We start from the raw sequence: 9,413 nt of genomic DNA, 5'->3' as shown, positions 1-9,413 counted from the left end.
CATACATTTTACAATTACATATTGTAATGTTGAAAATGTCTGAAAAACTTAGATTTTACGGTATTATTTGAGTAAAACTACATCTTTTGGGGTTGTGCACATTGGAATTCACAGTATAAAGCTGTAGATTTTTAAGCAAACAAAAACATTCATTTTTACAGAAACAAGATGTTAAAAAATAGGGTCCACCGTAATAATACAACCAGTACATACCATTAAAAAAAAGCAAATATCAGCAGTGAAAGACGATATACAGATTAAAAGTTAGGCCTGCAGTATATCATTGTTAACCTTCTGATAAAAAAAATCAACAGCAAAAGAAGATGTTAAAAATAAAGTTTATGGTTGTGAATAAAATTGATTTCAATAATCTTTTTTAATTATTATTTTAAAACAACTTTATGTTGTTGTGTTTCACGCCATATTATCAGACCACCTTAAGTGGGTCGGCCTTAAATTTTGAATTTGTGTGATCGCTGTTGATTGGTAGCTAAACTGCTGGTAAACTGTGTACAGACGTTTTACGTTCGAATTGCAGAGAAAAAAAATCTGGTAGCAACATTGTGCAGTATGAGCGAACCATTTCACCAAAAAAAGGGGAAGCAAGGTAAGACGTGGCTGCAGCGGTCTGCAGACGTGACTTCTGATCAAATTCGAACCTCCTAAAGAAACAAAGAGCGACGTTACATTGCGGGATGACGTCACCTGAAAATGACCAATAGCGCGGCGCGCTGCTGAGCTGTGTGCCAACCGCTCTTTTTTTCATGCAGGAGACTCAAGTTGGCTTCGCTAACGGACACAGTTTTGAACTCGTATATTAGCGCCATTTATTGCTGCTTGGACCACAGCATCTTCGGAATTTGTAGACATCCTGGCAGCTTACAATTAGTTCGAGGTGAGGTGAGTACATGCAACTTCAAGTTATCTCTGTTATAAAAATCCACCAGCCCAGCGTTTATAGATAATTTTAGCAGTTCGTTTTTTATGAGTGAGGTTGTGAATTTAGTTAGCATTTGTGAGTTGAGTTAGCATTACTGTTGCGAGGGAAGCATTGCTCTGGATTAGTTTCTGTATATGGCGTGCTTAATTCGCTAGGGAGGAATTACCAAAGTACATGGAGTTATGTTAACGTGTAATTTCTGTGGTAAGGTAGTTCAGTCATCAAGGGGCTACGTGCTTCATTGTAAACTGCATCGGAATGAGCCACGTTGTTTCTTTCGGTGTATTGAAGCAGGCTGCAAGCAGACATACACCAGGTATGGCGCGTTTAAGGCTCATTTTTACCGAAGACACTCTGCCCCCACCCATGTCACTGGTGTGGTGGTGGTTTCTTCGTTTACATGTGCAGTGGCGATGTGTGAACGTCAGTGTCAGAACTCTAAAGAGTTAATAGCGCATCTGAAGAGCCATATTGTGGAAGGACACGTGGTCACTTGTCCAGTAAGAGGATGCACAAATACCTTTAGAGTTAAATCATCTTTTACTGCTCACATGTCACGTAAACACAGAGTTTTCAGACAGCAGCATTGGTGATTTATATAGAGAGTCTGCATGTCAATCATCATCTGTTCCAACCACATCAGATGACTTTGTACCCTTGATTTCCGAGCCTGCTGCACAGTCTATTACACATGAAGATAACATGGAAATGCCCCCTGAATTCTGTGATCTTTTTCTGAGAAACGTTTCACTATTCTACTTAAAATTGCAGGGTCAGTTTCTACTGCCTGCTTCAACCATACAGAACATTGTAGAGGAAATGCAGAACATGCATGAGTTGGGACAGACATACAGTTTGGGTAAACTTGCATCACTGTTAAAAGATGACACATCATTATCAGAGGAGGACATCAACAAAGTCTGTGAGTCTGTCAAAAGCTATGATCTTTTTTCTGCATGTCATACCGGGCCATTGAGGACAGTGCACTCCAGAGCTCAGATCTTTAAAAAAGCCTTCAACTATGCGGAACCAAAGAAAATATTTTTAGGGAGAGATGAAAACAGAAAAGATAGGTTTGCCTATTATGTGCCTTTAAGAGAGACTTTGAGATGTCTGCTAGAGTCTGATCTGTGGCAGAAATCAGAAGAGCCCTCTACTGAGCCTCCTGCTGATGTTCTGTGTGACATAAGTGATAGTAAGCTGTTTTAAATAAAATGATTTTTTTGGTCAAACCCATTGACTTAATTGATTTCTATCCATTAACATCTTACATGAAGTATGGGTACCAAATGGTTCCACTGAAACACAGTGTGCTGTCACAATAATGGTGCTGTTAGTTTGGTACTTACGAAACACTGTATAAAAGTGTAGTATCAAGCAAGATCAGCTTCATATTTTAAGACCAAAGGTACCACTTGGTGTAAATTGACCTTTATTCACATTCTTTTATCAGACATCTTGGAAATGGGGGGCAGCATAAGGAGTTCCATTACTAAGGTGCTGCCGGACCTGTCTGCCTCAATCCTTGAAATTGTACTGGAGGCACTACAATCATTAGGAGTGGAGACATCTGAGAAACAAACCAGTAAGTATTATGATTTCATTGCACAATAGCCATGAAGGACTTTCTGTTTTTTCTATTATGCTTTGGCCAAGGTCCAAAAAGTACAATTAATCTATTGTTTGTGATATTGTTTTACAGCACCAAATATGGAAATTTCAAGCCAGGCCAGCATATCGTCTCCATCTGTTTTAAGGTTTAAGGGTGGTGGCACAGCTAAGACCCAAGAGTCTCTTTCAAGGTTAGTAAAGTAAACAGATTCAAGAAGATATTTTACACATTTCTTTGTCGTCTGTCTCTAAATCTTATTTTGTCTTTATTATGATTAAAAAGGTTTGTTTTGTTCCTGCCCTTTTCAGACACTGAATTTGAGCAGAAACCATAAGGATACTCAAAGGACCTGTGACTCTCAGGAAATGGTGAGATTTCAGGTCATAATCTTTTTTTTTCCATTAAATTAATTTTCCTTTTTCCCTTTACAATATTGCTGTTTTGTTTTTGTAAACAGCATCAAATGAGAGAGACAGATGAAACAGTTTCAAGACAATGGCAGGAAAAAAATGCTGAAGATTGAAACAAACCTTGGCTGGAAATATTTGGTATGTGTTTTACCGTAAATCAAATTGTTGAAAAACATTCAGCTACACTGCAACACAGGGAAACTTGATTTGCACTTATTTTGTTACTTTAATTTCTTGTCTCATTATTTTTGTCAGTTATTATTGTTTATGGTGTATGCCCTTCTTGTTTTCCTTCTGAATGCAGAAGGTATCTAGCCAGTCCACAATGAAAGCTTCGTTGCACCCAATGAGTCTTCTGGCAGAAATGATGGCGGCTGTATTCTTTGGTTTCCCTAAACATCACACCCTGCCTGTTTATACGAGGCTCTTCAATTAAGTCTGCACCCAAAGATTCAATAAGAGGTAAGCAGTGGTATTATTCAAGTTTTGCTAAAGAAAGATGGACAGGAGACACTAATCTTAATCAGCCGAGCTCAGGTTCATGTCCAGGTGAGCAGTTTCATACGCTATAAAATGTAGATTGAATGATAGGTCTCATCACCATGCATTCAGCCATTAACTTCAAGTTCTATGATAAATCAATACGAAACTTAAATACGTTTTCCAACAAATTATGATTGTGATTAGGGCTGCGTTGTCTATGTATAACTTTTACATAAGTAGATTTAAAGTATAACTATTGCCAAAACGCAACCTGGGCTGTTTTTTTTTTTTTTTTTTTTTTTTACTGTATCGATTTTGATGTGCTCAAATTTATGCCCCGGCCCCCTAGTATTCCCATTCACTGGCTATTGACCACAAAACAAAATCACGGTCAATCTCAAAAACGGCTTGTTTGTCGTAATTATGCTTTTAGATATGTTTGTCTCGTTTACAGTAAAAAAAAAAACCCTGAAAAAAACAGCCCAGGTTGCATTTTGACAATAGCTATCCTTTAAGAACTGTATATTTTACACTTAAGAAATCATTTATCATTAGATCTGGTTTTGGCAGCACGTTTTGTTCATTTCTGTGCATTTTGCTCAAGCACTGATCAAACTTTGTCCATTTTTTTTGCTGCAGAGGGGATCCTGCCAGTCCAAAGTGAACTCCTGATGGACATTGAAGTACTCCTGCAGAGCTTGTATCTTCAACACCATGCGCATTAGAAACTCCACCGAGTCCTTTCCTTCACCAAGGCAGGACCCAGTGACTCATTACTGTTGATAGGTCAGGGGCAGGTAATATTTTGTTTCATGTTTATTCATTCCTCCATGGATTACCAGCCATATATATGGACACATGCTGTATTCTCAAGATCTATGCTGTTTTGTAGGAATAGAGAAAATAATATGTTTAGTCTGTTTTCAAATGGTATGTCAAATTTTCTCATTGTTTATCAGTAATATTCTCTACCTTGGTTGTATATGAGCATCTTTAGATTTTTCTATATTTAGCGGTTGCAAATGTAAAATGTACGGTAAACCATTTATGTTCCTCATATTGTACTGTATTTTTAGCGGTAAAATACCGGCAGCTGTGGTTGCCAGGAATTTACCGTAAAATGTATCTGGTCAAAATAAAATGCTGTAATTTGTTATACAATTTCACTGTGTTTTTTACTGTCAAAGGTTTTAATAAGGTTTAACATATTTCTGTTATTTTTACAGTTATTTACAATAATAGGGTCTATCCTATTACTGTTAAATTAACAACAAATTACTGTAAATATTATTATATTATTACTTTTTTTTTACTGCAAATATCCGTAAAAAGCTATGGAAAGTTGCATTTTTTACATTAAATTGCTGTATAATTGACAAATATATTTGGTTTTTTCTATCATGATTTTGGTAAAATAATACGTTGTCTACCTTAAAAATTAGGGTTACAAAACCAGTATACCGTATTGTCTTTTACAGATTCCACATTTTTTACACGGTATATTCCTGGCAACCACAGCTGCCGGTATTTTACCGTAAATTTGACAGATTTTTTTTTACAGTGTGCAACACGGACTACACTGCCCATGATGCTACATTCTTTAGAGCTATGCTTGTAACATTCTGCCTGTTAGCTTAGCACAACAACAACAACAACGAAAAGGCGCTCTCTCGAAAAGAGCGTCGCCCTGTAACCATGGCAACCGTAACGCTGCCGCCTGGAACAACAGAACGTAGCTGTCAAACAAAACCCAAACAGTCCTGACCCGCGACAATATGAAACAGGAAAGTACCGCAGTGTAATCCATTTATTTCAACAAAGTAACTGTATTCTGAATACCACCTTTTTAAACGGTAACTGTAACGGAATACAGTTACTCATATTTTGTATTTTAAATACGTAACGGCGGTACATGTATTCCGTTACTCCCCAACACTGCCTATTCCCCAGTCATGTCTGTCCCATTTGTAGCAACCGAAAATAAAATAAATACATAATTATAATAAAGGTCAATCAAATGGACCAATATGGCAAGGCCATGATGATCCACTTGGTAAAATAAATCCGCTTGGCATCTTTCTTGGCCTTAAGACAACAATTCTGATGGCTAAAGATCCAAACGGGACACAAAAAAAAAAAATATTTGTGGATTTTTCTTCTTTTGTAAATTATTATTATTTTTATTTTTATTTAAAAACTTTAATGGAAACTCTAACATTAAACTTTCAGTCCAAACCCACACAAAGCTGTGTGTGTGTGTGTGTGTGTGTGTGTGTGTGTGTGTGTGTGTGTGTGTGTGTGTGTGTGAGAGAGAGAGAGTGTGTGTGTGTGTGTGTGTGTGTGTGTGTGTGTGTGTGAGAGAGAGAGAGAGTGTGTGTGTGTGTGTGTGTGTGTGTGTGTGAGAGAGAGAGAGTGTGTGTGTGTGTGTGTGTGTGTGTGTGAGAGAGAGAGAGAGTGTGTGTGTGTGTGTGTGTGTGTGTGTGTGTGTGTGTGTGTGTGTGTGTGTGAGAGAGAGAGAGTGTGTGTGTGTGTGTGTGTGTGTGTGTGAGAGAGAGAGAGAGTGTGTGTGTGTGTGTGTGTGTGTGTGGTGCTACAGGGCACACGTGTGGATCTAGTCTCTTTTTTCATTTCCTCTGAACGCCTCCTCAGCCAAAGAAAACATTTATTCATAAAGTCTCTGTGGGTTCAGACGTCCTCGTCAGAAGACAGCGTTTGATGCTCTGACTGTAAATGTTTGAGTCAAATGTGAACATTTGATAAACGTACAGTTTTGGAATATGTGTCAGAATACAGTCAACCTTAAATGACCTGTAAATGAATGAATATACTGTATAAGTAAATCTCTGAAGAGAACCTCACTTCGTACAGTTGGTTGTTGGGAGGGGAATTATTACGACGTGACACATCAAAGATTAACAGTGAGGCTAGTCAGGGAGAAAACTTTCTTATAAAGGTGTGGAAGGAGAATGCTGCTTTAAGGGCAAAGTTAAAGTTTCTCCAGCTGCCTCCCTCTTTCCGCTCCACCACAGCCACCCACACATGCAGGACCTTGGAGTAGGGGTATGTCACCAGGGTGCAGAGGAGGCCCCCCCCCCCCCGTCCCGTCCCCTTCTGGCTGCCTCTGCCTCAATTTTATCCCACAACTTAGATGTTCACATTACTCACACTCTCATTACACATGCATATAGGATCTTGGGGGTGGGCACGATACACGGAATCCAAAGTACCATCAGGGTGTACACCCCACCCCTGGCGTCGTTGCCCACCTCTCAATGTTAAATACACGTAGACATTGAGGGCTAGCAGGAGGGACCATGCGCTTACCTGCTGCTCTCTGGCAGGTAGCTCCATGCCCTCCTGGGTTTTAAATGCACCTTAGAACACACATGCATCAACACTACAATGAGCGGGTGGAGGGAGGTTTGGAGTCTTCTCTCACCCCCATTCTCTGCGACCTGCTGGAGCGGGGGGGCTAGGAGGAGGAGTTGGCCGTCCGACTGCGGTCTGGAGTGTGGGGCCTCCCTGCTGCTGCGGAGTCGGGGCGGTCTGCCTCCCCCCACCGCAGGGAAAAGGGTAACACCACCTGGGTCTGGGTGCAGTTCCCCCCTCCAGGGGCAAGGGTACCTAGACCCGGTTTGTAGAGTACGCTTGGGGAGTGTGATCGTGTGTACAGCGTCTCTTTATGTCTGTCTCCACGTTGGTTGAGTGTGGAGTAAGTGCATATGAGAGCATGAGGGTGGGAATGGATGTTTGTATCTGTGTGTGCCTGTATGTCTGTGTCTATATGTCAGGTTGGGTGTCAGACGCCACCTCTCTGGGGACATCTTAGGCCCTCCAAGGTTTGGAGGCCTATCTCCCCCCACCACCACTTCCCCTGCCAGTGGCGGACTCCCTCAGGTGTCGGTGCGTTGGTGGTTCTTTGTGTCCGGGGATGGGCGTCCAGGTACACACCGGCTCACTCCTTGGCGGCCGCTTATCAGGGCCTGGAGCCTGGGGCTCGCTCGGGCCACTTCGGAGGTGGGGTGCCCCCGGCCTCTCGGCCTGGGGCTCGGTCACTCAGGCACGGCTGGCTGCCGGCGGAGCTCACGGGCGCGTCATTGCAACTCCCCCTGGCTTCTGCTCCGCGGCTGCTGAGTGAGCCCTCATCTGGGACTCTCCTCAGCTCTTTCTGGGACAGTGGCGCAGCTGCCCCTCTGTTGGTCTTCCTTGGTCTCTTGTGTTCTGGGGGCCTCTGGATGTCTGGAGTTTTGATCTCCTTCATACCTGCTTCATGCCCTGGAGGACGGGGCTGTGGCCCCCCCACACCCTCTAGCAGATCATTACATGAAGGAACCTTTTAAAAAAAAAACAAGCGCGTCCATGCTCACAGGTGTACACACGGGTGATCACACCCACAAACTACACCCTTTTTGGCTCCTACCTCAAAGCACACTGTGTTCTGTTGATCTTGCTGCACAATAATGTTTAATATTTAGTATTTACTGTCATATTCCCATATATCATTGTGATGTTGTTTATTCTATTACTCTTGTTCTCTTCTGCTTGTTTTCTTTTTTCTTTCTCAGCAGGTGATCCAGGTGATTGATATATGCATTTTTTTTCCCGCCCATTCTGTTGGTTTATGTCTTTTGCCCTTCTCCCCCGTCCCTCTTCTCAGCTGTTTCTCTTTCCCTCTTTCTTTCTCCCCTTCTTTCCCCCAGTCAAGTCTGTCCCGTATTCAGTAAGTGAAAATAAAATAAACAATAAAAGGTGAATCAAATGGACCATTATGGTAAGGATTTACTTTACCAAATTGACCATCCCAGCCTTGCCGTAATGGTCAATTTGGTAAAGTAAATCCGTTGGGCATCTTTCTTTGCCTTTAGACAACAATTCTGATGGCAAAAGAGCCAAACGGGACAGGCAAAAAAAAAAAAAAAAAAAAAAAAGTTATCACCGTATTTCCCGGACTACAAAGCGCACCTGAATATTAGCCGCACAAGCTAAAATCAGGGGAAAATCCTGTTTTGTACATACATTAGCCGCACCTGACTAAAAGCCGCAGGTGTTTCAATATTGACTTATCATATGTAAGAGAATATGCACAAAGCGAATTGTCAGGAAAGAGATGGCTGTTTGGAGACACACCCCTTTTATTAATATTTTGAAAAACAAGTTATGGGTACATATTTGCACATGTGCTGTGCTTCATAAATGAGTAACAAATGTAGTACATAACAGTAACCTACAGCACACCAGAAAAATAGATTCGGACTACCTTTTAGGCTCAGGTGCAGTGACACAGCTTTAACAAGAAGAAAAGTCAGTCATTCACCACCATCTTCCTGCGCACTAAAACCACCAAAGTCCTCTTCTCCAGTGTCGGATACGAACAGGCTCAGGATGGCTTCGTCATCCACTCTCAGCTTCTTTCCTTCGTTGTCACTTTCAAAACCAAAGATAATCCTCATTGTCATTGTCAGTGTCGGAGTCGAACACCCTCTGAAGGGCCGTGGCGGTGTCCTCCTCTTCATCATGCAGCAGTCCAGCCCTTCGAAATCCGTTGGTGATCGTGGATGTTTGCACACTTTTCCACGCTGTCAGAATCCACCGGTAGAGTTAAGCACAACTTGCTTTTCGCAAGTTTATCGCCGCTCATCATCCACGACTCCCGCTGAACGCGTAGCGCTACTTTGAAGTTTGTTTTTCGCGCTACTTGTACGGCACTATGTTGCCTGGCGGATGGACATGTGACCAACATACCACTCTTGAACCCCGATCCTTCCGCCAGGCAACGTAGTGCCGTACAACAGCGGAACAAACAAAACAAATCGTCTTACGATATCACAAAAATCATGGACAATCCATAGAAAAGCCGCACCTGACTAAAAGCCGCAGGGTTCAAAGCTTGTGCAAAAAGTAGCGGCTTATAGCCCGACAATTACGGTAGTGATTATTTTTAACCCTCCTCTCGTGTTAGGGTCGGCAC

General features: G+C 41.8%; 1 long non-coding RNA gene across 3 annotated transcripts; it reads left to right on the top strand.

Moving 5' to 3' along the window:
- The first annotated feature begins 309 nt into the window (after positions 1 to 309).
- LOC146718030 (uncharacterized) lies at positions 310 to 4,606 on the top strand. Of its 3 annotated transcripts, XR_014921402.1 has the most exons (8): positions 310 to 607; positions 771 to 900; positions 2,394 to 2,525; positions 2,643 to 2,742; positions 2,861 to 2,920; positions 3,010 to 3,100; positions 3,267 to 3,424; positions 4,085 to 4,606. It is a non-coding gene; the product is annotated as an uncharacterized LOC146718030 (long non-coding RNA). The 3 variants fall into 3 exon arrangements; XR_014921410.1 differs by having other exon boundaries at positions 312 to 895; XR_014921392.1 differs by having other exon boundaries at positions 312 to 900.
- The last annotated feature ends 4,807 nt before the right edge of the window (positions 4,607 to 9,413 follow it).

Source organism: Copadichromis virginalis, linkage group LG1 (genome assembly GCF_057382275.1).
Source record: "Copadichromis virginalis isolate Kocher_CV1m ecotype Utaka linkage group LG1, C_Virginalis_male_GT1.1, whole genome shotgun sequence".
Taxonomy (NCBI): Eukaryota; Metazoa; Chordata; class Actinopteri; order Cichliformes; family Cichlidae; genus Copadichromis; species Copadichromis virginalis.
The sequence above is the reverse complement of the archived record's forward strand: the minus strand, read 5'-3'. Positions and strand labels throughout refer to the sequence as shown.